The sequence below is a fragment of the Ambystoma mexicanum genome, chromosome 12 (assembly GCF_040938575.1).
Source record: "Ambystoma mexicanum isolate Mex_15411 chromosome 12, UKY_AmexF1_1, whole genome shotgun sequence".
Classification (NCBI taxonomy): domain Eukaryota; kingdom Metazoa; phylum Chordata; class Amphibia; order Caudata; family Ambystomatidae; genus Ambystoma; species Ambystoma mexicanum.
In genome coordinates, this window is record NC_090936.1 from 416,403,076 (window position 1) to 416,423,495 (window position 20,420).

Here is a 20,420-nt window from a genome sequence, read left to right on the forward strand (position 1 = left end):
TTAGGTATTTGGTGATTGTCATTCAACTCTCACAGAAATATGGCAGATTGTTCATATCTACCCGAAATGCTTTAATATGCAAAACATCCAAAACCTCATTGGTTTTATTGGTGCTAATTCACATTATCTTTGGAGTTCTTTCTAATCAATATCCACATACACTGTGTTAAGCAAACATTTTTTATATTCAAATAAACAACATCCATTTTTTTTTTAAACTGTTGCAAAAATTAAGGTTAACAATGATTGTCATTTTACAATATTAAACAGATGCCTATGTTTAGGGCAAGCACAGAGTTCCCACAGGTGGCACTAAAATGATGCCCAGAAGCAAACCCTAATTTCCCTCTCAGGCCCCACATTTCAGAAGTCTGTGGCCGGCCTTAAGGGCAAGCATGAAATGGATCCTAGAGTTAAAATGGCGAAGAGTAAATCTGAATTCACAAGTGCATCAAGAAACCTGTGAAAGCATATCCAAAGCCATATAAGGGTGAGAACAAAAACTGTGTGCTAAATGTACATAATGTTTCACAACTGTAAAGGTGTCCATAACGATATCTATTCAGCCATCTTTACAGAAGCTGCTCGGTGCTAAGCAGGCATGGCATCCCTGCTGTGTTTATCATGTGTCTTTGATAACATTCTGCTGCACGCTCAGTACTACCAGGAGAACCAACTGCAAAGTATGTTGCACAATACATAACTGTGATATGTATAAGTAATATTTACATTCATTATATTTTAAATACAATGTAGGACTTTTGCTGTGAAACAGAATTTCAGACGACAGCAGGACATCTGTATCTATACACCCACATCTCCAAATGTTCCTATGTATTGTACACTCCAACCAACTCTATGGAATTAGTAAACATTTTAAATTACATTAAACGCAAGCTGGCAAGACCTATACTGTTCGACGTAACTTTATTCGGCCATCAGGCCATCAAAGTGCATCTTATCACAATTTTTACGAACTATTCCAAAGCATAATACAACACATACAAAATTCGCAGTATGGGGTAAAGCACGACAATAAGGGGAAACCAGCCCTATTCAGGATGTCACGAACTCCATGGGCCCAACCATGTTAGTTCCCACTATGCATCGTCCCAAAGGTTTAAGGTTCGCGACAGTTGGGGGAGTGATCGAAAGAGTTGCTCCAGCTGGACTATCGAGTCCTGGTTGTGGGGCTGATTGAGATTCCCATCCTTGGCCATCTGCCCAACCCCCCGCCACCCCTGCCTTCTTCCCAGGACCCCTTTGGCCACTTGCCCTTGTTTGAAACGCTACAACATCCCGCCATGGCATCCCTGGAGACAAAATCACAACCTCTAATGGTCAGCAACCAGTGTAGGCTTTAGTTCAGGAGGGCATCCCTTGGTTCTAGCTTGTTCGTCACCAGTTTGGGTACCCTGTGAAGATTTACAGTGGCACATGTAGGCGCTCCTTGATCATAGTGCTTAAACATACTCCCTCTATACCGTGGGCCATGTACTCTAGTTTCCTCCGGTATACAGAGTTGGGTACCCATGGAGCTTGAACCATGGTCCACCAATAATGTGGATTTTACCTTAGGTCTGGGCACTCCATTAATCTTCCTTGGATTCACATTACATTCACGGGGTGCCTTGACAGGATGTAATCTCCCAGGTGCCAGGTTGTGGTAGGCAGCATTCATTTCAAGAGTGACTGGACTCAGATGAATCTGTTCAGTGGGGGCATCCCAATGGTAGATTATTAAGCCCCTTACAAGTACTTGGAGCGGTACTCCCTTCTCCCCTCCGCTGGGACTCTATCAGAACTGAAAACGGTTTTCTAATTACTGCCAGCTCGGCAAGCACTTGGTTGCACTTGCACCCCTTAGGTGTGCAGTTGTCCTCGGCAGGTGTATCGCTGACCATATCGATACAAAGATTGGTTGCATTTTGTGGGTGCTTTGGAGCCCAAAGTGGTGGTAAACGGAGCAAAGAGCTAGCCCCATAGCTCGTGGTTGACAAGAGCTCACTCTAGGTGCTAAGAGAGGAGCAAGAGGGGAGGTTGCGTGCAGATGCATCATGAATCGCTCTGTCAACTTTGGCCAGGGCAGGTGGAGTAGGGGTAGATGAGGAAATATCAGCGCAAGGGTCGTGACCAGAACAGGAACAAGATCCAGGCTGGAGGTCGCAGAAGTGGAAGCAGAGCTGGAACTTGGTGACATGCCACCACTTATAGGAGCAACCAGGATGAAAGCCTCCCTTGCAGGAAATACCAGTTTCACCGACCCAAAATATGATGGGTCAGATGTTAGATGCTGGGTAGACACAATGGGAGCCAAGATGGAATCCGAAAGCTCACAGTGCCGGGAGGTGCAAAGTGGGGTTGGAGGGTGAAAAGTCATGCCAGCAGATCCTTTGGCTTTGTCATTAACCATGTCGCTGCAAGTAGAGTTCCCACCAGCGATGGGCATACTTCTGTTAATGGCTGGAGCTTCTTGGTTCCTGTTTATGGAATCTACCCTGGAGCACATGTCAAACAGACCACCCACATTGCAGAACTTCACTCCCTAGTGGCAGTTAATTGATGCTGTCAGAGCTCCTCCAAAAGCGTCTTTACTACCCCCAAAAGTTGGTGAATCTCTTCAATCAATAAATGAGCCTCCCTGCAGGATCAATCAGCTTTTTGGCTTGTAGCTCAGTTATCCCACCCAGGAACGGGGTCAGTGGTGGCGACTTTAGGTAAACCCTCTGAGCACCCCCCCCGTCCCCTATTGCCGCTGCTGCCTTACAACCAGCGTCTTGCGCTCAGACTTGTGCACTGGATAATCATGGGCAAGCTGAGTACAGAAGAGGAGCGGAGGAAAAGGGGAGATGGGTGAAGGCTCCATGGGCGGGACTTGAGAGTACCACCATACCAGAATGCTGTCCAGAAATGGCTCGCTGCCTCTTCCTACAGTGATTTTATTTTTGTATTTTTTATTTTTTTTTATTTTGTTCAACCATTTTCAGCCCTGACTTCAGTCTTCTCCTTGCTCTCGCTTTAGGTCCTCAGACGAGGGTTTGTCCCGGGTTAGCGTTGGACCCCTGTGGTGGCAAACACTGCGCCCTTGCCCAGCCACGGGCTTCACCGCGGGGGGCTGCAACAGCTGTTGTGTCCTGGGGGGCGTGGCCTGCAGTTGCTTGGGGAGATAGCTTCCGGGCAGACAAACACTGTGCCTTTGTTCCTTCACCCCCCATAGTCTAAACCACACCCACAAAGGTAAGATTGTGTGGAACGCCCGATCCATTGCTCAATTTTACTCTTGTTAGGTAGCAATGATGTACTGTATGTGCCACTACTTTTGTTATAAAAGGGGCCTGCATTGTGCAGCTATGAGGAATGTTATTGCTTCTGTGAGGAATCTAGGGTTGTTCTCACCTCTTTCCCTAAAGTATCCTCCCCCCAGGTGACGAGGTAAAGGCCATCACTTTTGGATCCTGACCCTGCGGGTGGATATGCGATGGACCTGGGTGGGGGAAACATGAAGGAAGAGGAGGAGGACCCCACAGATGAGACATGGTATCCCCCTGGGTCCCCTTTCCCATTGGCCCTAAAACCTCCCCTTCCCAAGCCATTTTGTGCTATTGTGAAGTGCTGCCCTATAAAACACCACTGTAGTACTGGGATGAGGAAGAGGGCTGCAAAGACGCGTCCATGGTACAGCCAGGCATGTCCAGATAATTGCCTTTGTCCAAGCCAGGCAATTACACCTTAAGACTCACACCTGGGATTATTTTATAAGCACAAGAAGTATAAGACGGTGGGGGAAGCAATATGGCAGTGTGATTGAGACACCAGCACTGAGCAGGACGCCAGCTGGGACTGTGAGCAGAGCGCAGCGTGAATACTGGAGGTGGGAAGCAGTGGCATGCAGGTAGAAGGGACGCCAAGGCCAAGTGGGGCCATGAGCAGGTCTGAGAGCCCTGCAAGTCTTCCCAAGCGGGTACGTGCTACCAAAGCAGTACCCTGTGAGACTTCTCTCTCTCGCTGCTGCGTAGAGCTAGTGTCGCTCTAAGGAAGCTCTGTGACCGAGGAGCGCAGAAAGGAGAAACCAAAAAGGAGCTGCCACGTAGTACCGGTGAGTGAATCCCGAAAAGCACTCATACCAGGGCACTCCAAAGCCTTTTCTGAATATCGGCCCAAGCTGAAAGTTGAAGTACACCCGTTTTCTGAATATTGAACCCAGCTGACAGTGGGATACAGAATTAAATACTCTTGAAACCAATAGAAAGTGGAAAGTACACAGAGACAAGTATATGTTAACTATGAAGTTTGTATTAAGGAACAAAGCTGTGCTAGAAAAAGGGGAAATACTTGACACACAGAACCTGTGGTGATGAGAAGAAAATACCACCCGAGGTGGAATATTGTAATATGAAAATCTGAAGTAAGCAATATACAGATAGTGTTCCTAGCAGGATAGTGTACTGGGAATCTGCATTGGGGTACAAGTGAAAGAAAAGCAAAACCGAGACGTATCTTGGTTGCATGGCCTGTGATAGGTGGACCGTGGGCTCCGATAACTGCGCCTAGACCGAGGAGACCTCTCCTGTAAACAGGGATACCAAGAACATATTGTGCTTTGGGGAGTTGTTAATACTGGCTTCAACTGGAGGGGCTGGGACACACACCCTGCCTGTTGGGAGCTAATATTGAGTTAAGGAAAAGACTTAAAAACTGCTGAACTGCATTGTGGAACTGTGCTGAACTTGGGGAAGGGAACCCCACGGCCATTTTGTGGAACTGTGTATTAAATGTTGGGGAAGGGAGCCAAGGGCAAGCTAGGGGCTGAAGGAAGCATGTTGAAACTGTTATTTTGAATACTTATTGTTTGTGAATATCAGCCTTGCACATTGTAGAGTTAAGAGGTGAGGGCAAGTATGGGTTTTGGACACAGACAGAGATTTACTTTGGACTGCCTGACTATCATTCGTTTTCAGTTCGGTAGGGAACGCCACCTTAGCGTCGGCAGTGTTGGCCTTTTAGCAGCCCTTTTTGATATTAAAATAAAATGCATTAGTCCAAGTTTCCTCCTGTTGTCTGTGTCCACTGGGTGATGCCCTTACACTTCCCACACATGAATGTCCAGGGTCACCCTATCCGTTACTCCACCGTGAGTGAGAATGCACAGGCAAGATTCCAAGAATCTTCTCCAACTGTCTTACCTCTACTGAGGGGTTTATGCCCAGGCAGAGTTTACAGCCCAAGGGATTGGAGGTATATCGTCTGCAGCCCAAGGGTTTGGAGGTATATCGTATGCAGCAGGTAACTTTATTTCCATTTTGCTGCCTGCTAACACAAGAGCTGTAACCATGAAAAGGGGGTTCAGTTATCTTTATTCTACATATTTATAAGATGTGCCTGTACCCCTTGGATATAGTTCATATGTAAACTTTACAATTGATAAGACCTGATGTAGAAATTTTGTTATGTTGGATTAAGATTACAGACCAGTCTAGGTGCTTCACATAGAGTGACAGCATGCAATTTGTGAGAGAAACCAGATTTTAGCATTGTATTTTATTGTAGTAATTTATATAGCACCATTTCCCCATTTGGATGGCCTCCATGCGCTTTGTGGTTGGAACGCCCTCGGGGACCGAAGTCCAGGTATGGGAAAACGTTTTAAGAGTGGACTTTAAGATGCGTGTGTTCATTCTGCCAAGATTAGGATTTATGAGAGCTAGCTAGACTCCAGTAAGCAACCCAAGAGGTCAGGTATGTGGGCGGGTGCTGTCGGTGGTCAAGACAGACCGCTAGCGCCAGAGACTCGATGTGTGCCCAGCTAGACTGAATTTGTCATAGGTTGTCGCTGTATACTAATGGCAGAGGTGTTGAGAGTGCGTGGATGGAGAGCTGTGCCTGCGGCAGATGTCCATAGACTTGGTGCATTTATTCATACCTTCTACTCGGACAGAGTTTATCTTCGATGTCGCTTCATCAGATTTTTTCTGCCACTGTGGCCCGGTTACTCACAAGTCTCCAAAGGCGATAGGCTGGTTGCCCAAGTGCATCTTACAGCAGCAAAATTCTTCATTCCAACTTTCTCTCACTTGTGTCCAGTTGGCAGACACTTCCTCTAAAACATTGTTTTCAGACTTAACGGAAAGTAGACCAATAGCTGTAACAATTACCTCTAGTGCACTCCACTGTACAACCCACTCGCTTCTCCAAATCTTGCGCAGCACAGATCTGAAAACATTTTTTTAATCCACTTTTTTAAAATAGTTTTGAAATGAACAAAGAGCAAAACAATAACTCAATCTCGTAACATTGCATCTAGATTGTAAAATACACAACTCCATCAATAATTATACATTGCCATTTTTAAATTCATGAAATAGAGAAATTAATAGCATTTGCAAAGCACCATTATACAATCAATTCATAGAACTTTGACTTACAACAATCAAGACAACATTGATAGGCACAACAGACGACTCAATATATCCATTAAACTATCCCCCTAATTAATGTAAACAGAGGATGGTAAGCACGGTCTCTGAATTTTAACTGTACAATTCATTAAAAGCCCCCAAATCCGAGAATAATAACAATCTCTTTCTTGTTTTAACAGCATAACCTTTTCATACTTTGATAAGGTTTGAACATCCAACGACCATTCCTCCACATTTGGTTTCTTTCTTGACTTCCAAACTCTCAGTATTTGCTTTGCCGCCATAACCAAAACCCTATTAATCCAGTCCGTTCTTACCCTGGCCTAATCCCCTCTTCCTCCGTTTGATAATAAAATTGTCGAGCAGAAAGTACGTGCAAGTTGTTCCTCCACCACAATCTCTAGTCTATCTAGTACTGCAGACCAAAAGCTAAATACTCTTTAATGCACATGCTGTGGGTATGCTAAAGTACCCCTGCCACATCCACAACCCCAACAGGTATCGGCTTCCAAAAGTCCCAACCTGGCGTTCTAGATGGTGTCCAGTATAATCTGCAAAGAATCCTTTGCCTAACGTATTTTAGCCCCAGATCCATTCTTGTGTGTACCCCTATGCGAAGCAGATAATCCCATTCCTCCATAGAAATGTCTATGTCAAGATCCTCCATCCAAGCCCTTCGAAGCTTATCCCATGCCTCTACTTCTGACCTTTCCATTGGCATTAGCTTCATTTATGTGGACACAGCACACGGGTTAGAGCGAATGATCTCACACACTGAGGGTCTCTCTTTCGTGACATCATTCAACATTCCTTTCCTTTCTATCAAAAGAGCTTTCAAAGTCCTATAATCCACACGTTCCCTTACTGATCCAGCTTTTCCAGCATACGGTTTTATTCACCACTTGCAGCCCCATATTATGCCACAAAGATGCATCATAATGTATCCAGATATTTTCCTAATGTATCCAGATATGTTCCTAATGTATCCAGATACTTCCCCCTCTATTTTTCATACAACTTTGCAATGCTTCCCTAGTTGTACACATAGAAGGTAGTTTTATTTCTGGATTTGTCATTTTTGACATAGAATACATAGTACTCAAAGCATAAGGTGAAAGTTGAGCGTTTTCAATAACATGCCAATTGGGAACATAATTGGTTATTTCAGAGAAATAAGAAGTCGATTTCTTGAGGACAAACCCAGTGCAGTAATTCATCAGATTGGGGTGCCCAAATTTCCCCCATCCTTTATAGAGCGTGTCAAAATATATTTAAGCACTTTTGGCCTGTTACTTTTCCCCCCAAAGGAATTCCTGAAAAGCCTTATAGAACCAATGGGACTCATTACGAGTCCGGCGGTAATCATGCCGGAAAAACCAGCAGGTTACCGCCGGACCCTTATTACCATTCCGCCTCTGTGATTCCCAAAATCACCGGGGCATTACAACCCCAGTGACCCGGGAATTCCGGAGGCAGAATTCTGTAAGTCCCATTTTTATGAACGTGTCCCCAAATCCCATTTTCTTAAGAGTATGATATAGAAAAGACCAGTTAACCTATCAAAGGCTTTTTCTGCATCCATAAAAATGAATAAGGTATCCTGGATTTTTGTCTTCGGAAGCCCCATAATGTCAATTAACGTTCTTAGATGGTCGTACCCATATCTACCTCTCATAAATCCAACTTGAGAGGAACTAATCAGGCTACTAATACATGCATCCAGTCTCTTAGTCATTATCCTTGTAAAAAGCTTAAGATCTACATTCAGTAGTGAAACCGACCTGTAATTACTACATTTTTTGCAATCTTTACCCGGTTTTGGAAGTACCACAATACAAGCCTCTCTCATTGTGGGACAAACTACCCCATCCCTCATGAATCCATTATACAGATTGCTTAAGAATGACACCAACACCCCACTCAATGCCTGGTAAAACTCAATCGGGAGGCCATCCAGGCCTGGTGTTTTTCCTTTGAGTTGTTTAATTGCTGCCAATAATTCCTCCTCTGTAATAGGACTATCAATAATCATAGACTGATCTTCGCTTAGCCTTTGCAGGATAATTTTATAAAGAAATGAATCCATACTCTCCGATGTTGGGAATTGTTGTTCTTGGTATAAAGATTCATCCAATTTTCTAAAGCCTTCGCATATCTCCCCTTTTTTGATTTTATATCCTCCATTTTCCCCTTCTATTTTTTGAACAAAGGAACTCTCTGTGAGGGCACGCAGTTTATTTGCTAGTAGTCTACCATCTCTGACCCCTTGTTCCCAGAACGTTTTCCTCATGAAGAACGTACCCTTTTCATATTGAATATCCATTTCCTGTTGAAGACGTTCTCTCAGTCTCCCAACTTTTACCTTGTCCTCATTATTTTTTGATACTGCAAACTTTTTCATAGCCGCATCCAACTCATCTTGCAATTTGTTAAGCTCAGCCAATCCCTTTTTCCTAACACGAGATGTAATATTGTTCATTAGTCCCCCCCCTTACAGCAGCCTTATAACTGTCCCAGACTATAATGTTAGAAGCTGAGCCCTCGTTTAATTCAAAGACATTTTTTGCGAATCATTCAAAGGATTCATTAACCCCTGTTCTTGTAATATGTAGCTTTTTAGACACCACTTCGAAAACCCCGGGTTTTCCAGCCCCATATTCATCTGCATCGTCAACAATGAATGATCTGATATTCCTCTTTCTTTCATATTCACATTATGGATCGTTTCAGCCAACCTCTCCGAAATTAGTAAGTAATCAATGCATGAATGAGAGTCATGGACTGGTGAGTAAAAGGAGAACTCCCTCTCATTTGGGTGGAAAAGCCTCCAAGCATCAACCAGACTCAAACTTTCTAAAAACTCCTTAAATGCCTTACTCGTGTTCCCTGCTGTAAATCTACATTGTGCCGAACGGTCAATTTTTGCATCACTAACACAATTAAAATCTCCCCCTAAAATTATGCTTTCTCCATTCATTTCTCTTAAAAGTAATGATAATTTCCTAAAGAAGGGACTACCACTAGCACATGGTCCATAAATAGACCCTATTGTAATTGGCCTCTCCTCATATTTTGCGTCTACTAGAATTACCCTCGCCTCCTCATCCATCACTACTTTTTCCATCTGCAAATTTAGACCTTTGCGTAATCGTATACCTACTCCTCTTGATTTTGTGTTATAACAGTTCAAAAGAATCTTTGTATACCACTTATTCTTACGGAGATGTTCTGAATCTTCTAGCAGATGAGTCTCCTGGACAAGGGCAATATCTATCTTTTCCCTCCTCAGTCTGTTCAGTACCTCCTTCCTCTTCCTTAACATTCCATGACATACATTTAGTTCACCGATTGACATTCCCTTCCTAATATATATGGCATATAGCTAACCATGCAATCCAAATGCCAAACTTTTCACAGGATGCAAGGGGGGTGCAGATAGCGTGAGTTGTACAGGTGCCCACAAGACAACATAAAACAAAGACAAATACACATAACCCATAAAACATAGATAAACTTAACATTACATCCGGCATCCTTGCAAGGTGATACTGAGTGACAATATTTACAAAATCTCCAACTTCTTGAACTTTAATTACCCCAAAGCCTACATCTGGTTCTTTCGTCAGTAAATACAACATAACAATGAATCCTGCCCTCTCTTTTATACCATGCTATAAAGATCCATTTGATAAACACTTAACTTACATCGCCCCCTCTTTCCCTCTACCTAAAAACTATATAACTGCCAGAGTATCAACACCACCTTCCTGTCATCAATAGAGGTGTAAATCAGACTTTTTAGCCAAACATTTTCACCCCTAACTTCAATCAACACACAGTGCTATCAGTCAAATCCGATTTGTTTATTCCATAACTTTCACACTAATTAGCCTAGTATAACATGTTTTGCCTTTTTAAATATGCACATGCACCATCTGAGCTCATCTTTCTGCACTGTAAACAAATATATAGCTGAAATAACCATCCCACCACTCATAATCTCTATTGCATATTTTAGTCATGTCTTTACAATCCCACAGATCATGCTATTTTCTCATACCATACTCCCCCAATTTATAGAAAACTTAGTACCACCACCATAATAGTGTAAAGCAACAATTGAGAATAATGACCCTCATCAATATGGTGACTCTTTCTGCTTCACCCAATAAACATGTGGTGGAACAAGTGAAAAATTAAGTCAGTGTCATGCACTCTACAGCAGTAAGAAATATAAAATAACACTGCTCCATGACAAGTATCTCAGAAGTAGAATTTCCAAAAGTAGTTATTTGTCGCCTAGTCTCAAATCACTCTTATTGGAAGGGTCTCATTGCACAGATTATTAGCTAAAATAAATCCACTAAGGACTGAAAACAAATGGAATATACCAGCAAACCCACAAACCTCAGGCCCCTCCCCCTTCCATATACATGGACTTCCCCTACCCGGCAAATCCACATGTCCTTATACCCCTTGCTGACATTGAAAGCAGAGCTTTGTTGAATGTGAAGTCAAGTTAGCAAAGAACGGTGGAATCATGTATGCCATTTCCAAAACATGCAGGGAAATGTAATGTGAATGCTTGTAATGGTGATCCCCATATGCACTTCTATTATCTCAATAGTAGGAATGCTGAGTAGGCTGAGTCATCATTCTTCCTCCTCCTATCCCAAGAAAATAAATAAGAACTATGGTATTTGCCATGTTCTTGTTCAATTGTTAAAGTGCACATAACACTAACTTTGCCTGGTATTCCTCCTCTTCCAGGGCTCTGACAGATTTAAAAAGGGACCACAACCGCCATTGAACTAGTATACAATCCGATTCTGCCCAGTCACTCAGAGTCTCTCTCACTTTCTTAGCAGCGTGCATTTGCGAATTTGAGACAGTCAGGGTCAGAGTTCACGTTGCTCCGTTCGTGTAGTTTCCATTCTGCAGACAAATAATCCTTTTCTCACTACCGCTCTGATGCCCGCGCTACCAGGAGTATCTCAGCACATATTAACTCCGAACGTATGATCCTACGGAATTTCTCCCTTCTATGCCGGCCGCCAGTCTCGGTTCGTTACATGCTCCTTCCTCTCAACGTGACAGACGCTGCTAGGGCCTTTCGTCTAATGGCTCGCGGCTCTAAAGACCAGATGTAAACAATAACTGGACAGTTCTTCAGCAGGTTTGTCTCCGAATCAACGTATTGTGTACACAACCACTCTTGGGAAAGTTTGATTGATGGTCAATCCCAACAAAAGACGATTGCTGTAGTTAAGATGCTGGAGGACTGTAAATTAGATCTGTAAAATCTTGGCAAGTGCCCGTTTGGGGGTCTGGTGTTCCACATGTTTCCCTTTAGGAAGGCAAAGCTGTGGACAATTGACTTTTTGTGGAAGTTCTCTTCTCTTTCTCCTTTATTTTGCCTTCTTTCCTCTTCTCTTTCTCCTTTTCTTTGTTTTTTTAAGAGTTGAAGGTTGAAAAATTGGTTTATCTGTAATGGATTTATTTTTAAGATCTTGGTTCTTATTCATAGTTAAAAATATTTTGTTTGTTTGTGAAAGGTTATTTTTGTAACCATATACAATAAAAAAAAAATAACTACAACGGTTTAAAATATCCGTTACAGCTACATTAATAATGAAATTAAGTTTTAAACAAAAAAGAGATCTTGGCAATTAACCAACTTAGAAAAAAAAATAAGACCATGAATGTACCTTAATATATCCAATGACAACTCTGTTTATCTTTTGTTTTTCGATGGCAGTGATCTCTGGGGGTCAGGGGCGGCGGTTTCCATGGGTTGCTCTGGACTTCCTTCCATTTCCAAGTCATCCAGAAAAGTTTCAGCCCCTTTGCAATCATTGAAGGAGAATAACCCACCATCTTTATAGATATGAAAGATGGCTTGATATACCATATCATATTTGAGATTCTTTGCCATTACTTTTTCTTTAGCATCTTTAAATTCCCTTATTTTGTCAAGGACGTCCCGGCTGAGGTCCCCAAAAATCATCACTTTGTGGCCACTCCAGGACAAGTCATGCATCTCACGAGCCTTTATAAGCACCATTTCCTTCATTGGAAACTTTAATTTAACTACAAAATGTCTGAGTCGCTGGTTCAGAGCTGGTTTAGGTCCCAAACTCCTATGTGCTCTCTCTAGGTCCAGATTTATCTTAGGCAGGGCTCCAGATAAGGCAAGTACCAGGCCGTTTTACGCATGGAAATCTTGTAAATACGCCAGCTTTATTATTTTCCTGGGTACATTTACACAGGTTTAGAGCAGAGGGCAGTGCAAAAGGTCAGGTTACTTGACAGAAACCAGAAGGCTTCTTGTGATTTTTATCTACATGAATGTAATTGCAAGCCACCTCTGAAACAGAATGTATTTCTCTGAAGCCTTTCAAAAAAAATAAACTGCACACTGATAAAAGGAATGGTTTCTTTCCATTCAGCTTCAGAAGCACTGTGCATGTTTTCCTATAATTTTAGGATTGTATAATTAATAAGATGGAAAACTAAGTTGCAATTGAGATTTTTTTTTTTTTTACAAGTTATGCTTTTTTTTCCAGTGAAAGCAAACCAGTATTGTACAATTGTATTTTTCAGAGTTCCGGTGCTGTGTGCATAATCATGCAGATGCAGATCATTTTTACACTTCTAATTTAATTTACAGTCTAATTATAAAAACAGTGTGTAAAATGATGACTATGCACAGTCTAGTTTACATCCATTCAACCTTGCAGTCCATGGGGTACATTACTATAAATGGTCAGTGGCAGCAGAGTCTTTGCTCAAGGCTGAGTAATTGTCATTACACTGATCATAGGTGTTCTAGCCTCTCAAATCTTCAAGGCTACAAATAAAACATCCAAAACCTGACTCTCAAGAAAGTGCAAGCACTGTTCAAAAACAAACAAATGAAAGTTACATTGGTAATTGAAATAGAAACTCAGCAAAACCTGTCCCTGTGATAATCCAGATAGTTATTTAATTTTATGTAGCGCTTCATAAATGGTTTGTCATACATCTAGGTACTGTGATCATTATACCTCAGTGGATACTCAGTTAACCAACCTCTGAAGGATGTTAGCCAATAGGATAGCTCAGCCAGTTGAGCACTCGTTGCTGCAATCTCTGCGTAATCTGTGGGTTCGATTCCTGGCAAATCCAACTCAGCCTTTCATCCTTTCGAGGTCGATAAAGGATTACCGACTTTGGTTTGGTGGTAATTGTGATAAATATGTTCTATGTACATCGCTTTGCCAAAAGAGCTATATAAATAACCATTTGACCACTAGATTAGATATAGAGTTTAGCATGGAGTCCTTGCACTGTTGTATCATAACATTGGCATACCATTAGGTAGTAATAGCTCCAGGAAATTACGACTTTCATTAAACATCAAAAGACAATTCTGCTATCGAATCTCAAAACACACAATACAAATTCATGTATGCTTTACTATATAATTGGCTAGGTTTTTGTGATTTCAACATTTAAATATATACAGGAGAGATCAAATGGCCAGAAATAATGAAAGGTGTATTCTGTCACAATGCAGAAAGCTGCCGCATAGTAATGATTTCTATACAGTTTTTTCACACGTCGGCTGGATGTCGCATACATTTTACTCCCTTGCGAAGGAGAAAAGTCATATTTATTCTCAAAGTTTCAAAATAGAGAATAAAATACTCCCACCTCAAAATCTTATCTGGAGCACTGATCTTAGGATCCAATTTAAGTATAGAGATCAGTAGTTTCTCAATAAATTCCATAGGTTTACCTTTCTCCATATCTTCAGGGACACCAGCCACCCTTACATTACTTCTCCTTGAGAAATGTTCTTGCTCTGAGACCTTCAAGGACAGCCTCTCATTTCTCATTTGTAGGTCTTTAATCTGGTTTTCCATCCTTTCCACTGTGTCATCCAATTTATTCAAGTGAGACTCCACTCTCTTAAAGTTAGACGTTAGTTCAACATAACTTTCCTGCGCTTTAGTTAATTTCTCTTTGATTTCAGTAACATCCAGAGTCACCTTGGTCAGCAGGTCCAGTAATTTATCTTCTTTCTACCTCTAAGGACTTCGCTGCATCCCCTTTCTGCCTCTAAGAAGGCTGTTTTGGGTCAGTAATGCTTTGATAAGCCATAGCAGAGCAGGATTCAGCCTTTCAGGTGCAGGAGCTCAGCCCTCAGGCAGCCATTCCCTCGAGCTGACAGTTCTAGAATCCGATCTGAAAACTCTTTAAACTAACAGAACATAGAAGATGACAGGCTTGAATTAATAGAGGGGAAGCAATAACTTATTAATCCCTGCAACTGTAAAAATGTCCTTTAAATGTTATGGAGCCAAAATGGGGGTGAAGGGGCTTAGTTAGGAAAACACTGACCGAGTTTGTTGAATGGGTGGAATCTGGCAAAGGTGCAGAGTTTGGCTGAGGTGGAGTAAGTTGAGGGTGGGCACATGCACCTAACTGGGCCTAGGGCAGCAGAAAGCCTAAATGCGCCACTGGTTTCTGGATAGTGTGAGTGGAGTCGGGGGCCCTCCAATGAGTCCACACATCATAGAATGCAATAATTCAATTTAAACTGTAATTGCAAACAAATACAGGTATTTGTTTTATAGGCCTTCTGAACACACTAGAAAATAATTCTAGCATGTAGTATTATAGCACAACACAGTCACCATAGGTTCAAATATACATCAAATAGCTTTAGCAAAAGCAGGGAAGTAGTTTTGATGCAGTCATTGATGAAACCAGATCACAAAACAATAACCTATCTTAACAAGTCCCTACCCAAAGATGAGTAAGGCCTTATCCCCAAAAGTCACAGGAGCAATAATGTTTCTCACCAGAATAGAGTCTCTGTGGGTAATTTCAATAAGCTTGTTTAAAAGTTCAACAACAAACTTACCAGAGGTACATATATTATTTTATTCCAGGCTAACCCATGGGCAATATACTCGACTCAGGTTCGACAGCAAAAGGTGAGTGTAGTGGAATGAGGAGACAAAGGGACTTGTTCCCAGTGTTAACCTATCTTGGACAGGGGGTGGGGGGTAGATACATTGTATTTGCCTTTTCCAGATGACTTTGAGGATCATCAGGGGCTCGTTCTTCCACTGTTGGTTCTGGTGAGAGGTGCCTAGGAGTTGCGGGCTCAAGGATTCTTCCGGTCGGGTGCAGCTGCAAGATGCAACTTCTGTCAATGAAGAAATGGCAAGAACCACTGATGCAGACCTTTTCAGGACTCGAGGTTGAAGGAAGGTGAGTTCCAACGACTGTCTCCACAAACAGGCAATGACAGGCGTCTGTCCAGTTGCGGTCACAGAAGCTGCTCCAGGAGAGGATCCATTGATGCTGGGACACTGAAATTCAGGGAGAAAGGTACAAGCTGGTGTCCACCATAGTTCAGGACTCTCAGATCTGTGACGCTTCTGGCGAGGTGCTGGTCAGTCCACCGCGCAGTCAAGTGATGCTTCTAAAGGTACAGAACAGCAGGATCCGCGTTGGGACTAGTTGGTCCCACTAGTTTAAATGCTGAAGCACCGTTCAGGGCCTTTGGAGATCATGTAGTTAAACGGGGCTTGTGGGCAATACTTTTAATGATACGTGCCTGTGACAATAAGCAGTTTTAAAAGAGGCACCAGTACAGAAAGAGTTGAAAATCTTCATAGAAACTGTTTATTTTCTGATATGCTTAAGTGGGGGGGGGAGGGGAGTATGAGGCGCAACTGCTTCATCTGAGCCTCTTCCTCTGAACTCATGATGAGAGTAAACTGCTTTATACATTCGGTACACATTGCTTCATGACAGTTTGTTAAATCACGGGCTAAAAGCAAACGCAAGCCAGGATCTCGGCTTACTCCATTCATCTGTCGCCTGGCTGTTTCAACTCACTGGATCCTCCTCTAAGAACAAAGTGTATGTGCAAACCACAAAAGGGCTTTCTTTTTATTGCAAAGCAAGCACTCTTTAAACATGGGCATAAACCAATTGATTAGATAATCTATGTTCATTCATTTTACAAAGTGCCTACAATTATTCATAGTTTTTCACTATTGGTCCTTTTGAACATAGTCCCGGGAGGCTAGCTCAGCGGCAACGTGCTCGCCTTGGAAGCAAGACGACACGAAGCAACACAGGTTCGATCCCCGGGTCTGCGCTTAGAAACCTCTGGGTATTTAAGCGCGTTATAAATACGCAACTAAGACAAACAACTTTGCAACTAAGACAAACAATTCCTGTAACAGCACCTCGATGCCCGCGGGCTCTGTGAGCGCTTTAAAAATGCAAATAAATAAATAGTTCTATAATCGTATTGTACATCAGTAAGTAAATCAATCTGTTACATCTGTGGCCAGCATATCTCGAATATTCTCTTGCATAATGAAACATTTGTGTTGGATATTGAAGTTGCCTGTGGTCCGTGACAGGGTGGCATTGGGGGTACTGATTACTGTACTAAACAAGGATGGTGCTAAATAATAATCCAATAATAACCACCCATCTAACACAATCACTCCTAATAGTACTGCTTATACAAACCCCTGGGAGCAATGCCTTTGTTTTTCTTTCTCTGACAAGAGCATAAAGATACATGGACCCTCGCCGGGGTGAAATAGCCATACACTCGTCGTTTCATTATCTGTTTTTCATACACAATCATGCAATAGTTTTGATTCATCCGATGGGATCGGTAGAAAGGTGGCAGGATTTAAAATGTTACAAAGTTGTATGGCAATGTTTGGAGCCAATAACGTCAGCTCAAAGCTAGTTAACGTGGCATTTGTCAGGTGCTGTGTTTTAGTTTTGTTCAATAAAATATCAATCGCATGTGGCATAGATAAATGTAACTTGGTGTCCCAATATTATGGCATCGGCTTGCTTTTTAGAATTGGCTGCAGCCGCTACAATATGGCAGTGCTTTTGCCACTGGGTCCAATGTAGAAGACAAATATACACACAGTCTGTTTTTACCCCCTTGCTGTTGCGTTAGTACAGATTACGCACAGCCTTGTTTTTCATGCACAAACAATGTGGAAAATTGATTCTGTATTATATGTCCATTAGTTCTTACATTGTAAAGCCATTTTGAATGCTTTTCTAACTAATGACTAGGCCATGCCTCGCAACGTATTTATCGCGCACAATGCACGATGCATGCCCAGTCGCAGACACTCGCTTTGCTAAATGAGCAATACAAAGATGTGAACTTTGGACCTGCTAGTCTGAACATTAGGTCATCACAGATGTGCTTCGTTTTGCAGAACTTTCTCAAGATGTTTCCTCAAGTAACTGCAAATGCTAGGGCTAAGCATATACAAAAATAAATGCCTGACACAGACTTCCCTTTTCTCAAAAAGAAGCTTGCTAGCTGTTACAGGAAGCTGAACTTTCGCACAGAGTACATGCTATTTTGAACCAGCTGTAAAGAATGAATCATGAATCTGTAATGCATACTGCTGGCATGCAATGTATATTTCTATGCTAAAACCTTGACACAAATAATATTTGTGCAGACTTAGCATGATAAGACTAACCCGCAATGTCTACAGTTTTGCACGTAGCGACTGGAAATTAAGGTATAAATATGTAACCATTTTGCATTGACATAAGAGAGGCTTACGAAGGCTTGCGTGTCTTTCCCACTGAAGTGAAATTAAATGTGGTTTGCAGAAATGCAACTTTTACCTCTGTGTTGGACACTCATTCTGTTTCTTTCCATTCTTTTCAGACGGGGCTGAACCCAGAGTGTATTTGTAACTGTTTACAACAACGTAATTGGTTTAGTATAATCACGAGTGCCCAAAGCAGGTGAGTTACACAATGCACATTTTAGAAAATCAGAACTCGCTTGCTGAGCAGCAGTCATTGGCAAGGGGACTGGAGTGTTGGTTCTAACCGTGGTTTTGCTAAAAGCGAAAAATTGGAAATCCTCTGCCTGCAAAATTAAGTCATCCCTATAAACCCTCTGACGTCTTTGTGTCATAGGGACAGGTATTTTCATTATAGCATCTATGCGCTGAGGATGTAATCTAAGCTCTCCTTTTGACAGTAAATGTCCTAAATAGGTGACATGGGTTTAGCAGAACTGTCGTTTTTTTAGGGGCACTTTATGTCCCAATGGTGCTTAAAATTGTAATAACCGCACAGTGCAATCCACGCGTGGCTCTTGGGTTTTTGCAGCTATCAACAAATCATCAACGTATTGGAGCAGTATGGTATTTGTAGTCGGTGTAAACATGTCTATCTGTGTTTTGGCTGTAAATACTTGGTCTTTCAGTGTAACCTTGGGGGCACTATGGAAGGTGTAGGACCGCCATTCCACATTAAAAGCAAATGGATACTGACTGTCTTCATGGATCGGAATACTAAAGAAAGCATTTTTGAAGTCCAAAATGGTGAAATATTGGGCTGAAGGTAGTATCGTAGTGAACAGGGGAAGTCATGTCCGCAACCACCGTACACTGTGGTTCTACAATTTTATTTATTGCTTGAAGGTCAATAATCGGTCTCCATTGTGCTGGAACACAAGGCTTCCCATCAATTCGTTTTTGTACTGGAAGAATTGGACTGTTGCAGGGACGCCCCCACCCCCTCAATTGCTTTTAGAATCCCTTCAACTAATAAATACTGTATTACGGGCTTAATTCCTTTTAATCCTTCATTGGGTATATTATACTGAGGCTTCTGCAGTAATATGGCACCAGGCTTAACCCTTATTTTCATTGGGTCAACTACCATATATCCTACATCATTAGATCCCATTGCCCCATATCACAAGGTCCACTCACTTAAAGGAATGGTTCGGTCAGAAATATTATTGTCCCTATGGTTCGACCATGTGCTTTTAACCATAATTCGATCAATCGTACAAACATTTCATTTGCACCTTACCCGAGTTTTCATCTCATGAACACAAGCAAAATCAGGCAGCAGGGCGTGGCCATCTTGTGATAATCTTATCACTTGCCGCATCACCCTGGGTGACCTGCGTTTGCGGCACTAAATCATATCCCCCGCCCCTGAGCCTGACATCACCAAATCATTTATATTCTCTGCCTCTCTCCGTGACGTTGCTGGGCAGCGTGGCCAAAAACGCCCAGTCGTCACCTACGCGACTAGACGCTGAACCCGGAAAACAACACACATCGTCTCACAGCCCGGTGCGTCACAATTAGGAATATGAAACTGTACTTTAAAAGGAAACAACAAGACTGTACAATTGGTAAAGTACATTTATTTAACATTAAATGTTTCAATAACATTTGGCGTGTGACCAAATCAATTAAAATTGAACTTTTTTTCTTTGCTCTCGTTTCATAAATCCGCAAATGTTTATCGTGAGTCACGCACTGTTCCTTTTGGGTACACAGGGTGTTCGTTTTGGGTAAACGAAGCACTTCGGTCGCACGGTAAATTGCAAGGCTGGTGCTTCAACTTGGCACTAGACCACCGTAAAGATTGTTATGTTGCTCCTAATCGCCGGTACCGCGTACGGACAGATTGGACCTTGTCTATCGTCCCAAAATAGAGGATAGTGCGAATGAGAATGTTAAGCTCTAAACGTAATGCGTAAACTGGGGCAAGATTTCGAGGTGCAAAAACAATGGAATGATTTATTAGCGTAGAGCCAGGGAGAAACGAGTGGTGGTCTACATGCGTCTCGATGCTGGCCTGCCCATGTGTCCGGTAGATATCCCAGCACACAAAGGTTGTACTAGCACTTCATTGCAATATGGCAAACAGAACGAACAAGTACAATGTCACCCAGCAGTAACGGTCAGCTATTCGTATTTCGATTAGTTCTGGTATGAAATCGTCTAAAGAGAAACTTGCATTATATTCAGCATTTCCATTCTCTAGGGGTAATGCAGACAGTAATGCAGACTCCTCCGTTTGTGTCAATGTTTTCTCATAAACTGAACATATATGTAACTGGGTGCAGTTTTGGAATGGGCAACCTTATCATATCATACTTTATTACACACACCTTCAATTCAA

The 20,420-nt window shown here is 42.2% G+C and overlaps 1 protein-coding gene across 3 annotated transcripts in view; it reads left to right on the forward strand.

Annotated features, from left to right (window-relative positions):
- LOC138513586 (uncharacterized) overlaps nt 1-20,420 on the forward strand; it is a 378,986-nt gene that overhangs the window by 153,784 nt on the left and 204,782 nt on the right. For all 3 annotated transcript variants that reach the window (XM_069628563.1, XM_069628562.1, XM_069628564.1), the window contains exon 2: nt 18,151-18,230. The gene's annotated coding sequence lies outside the window, so the exon portion shown is untranslated. The remainder of the gene's footprint in view (nt 1-18,150; nt 18,231-20,420) is intronic.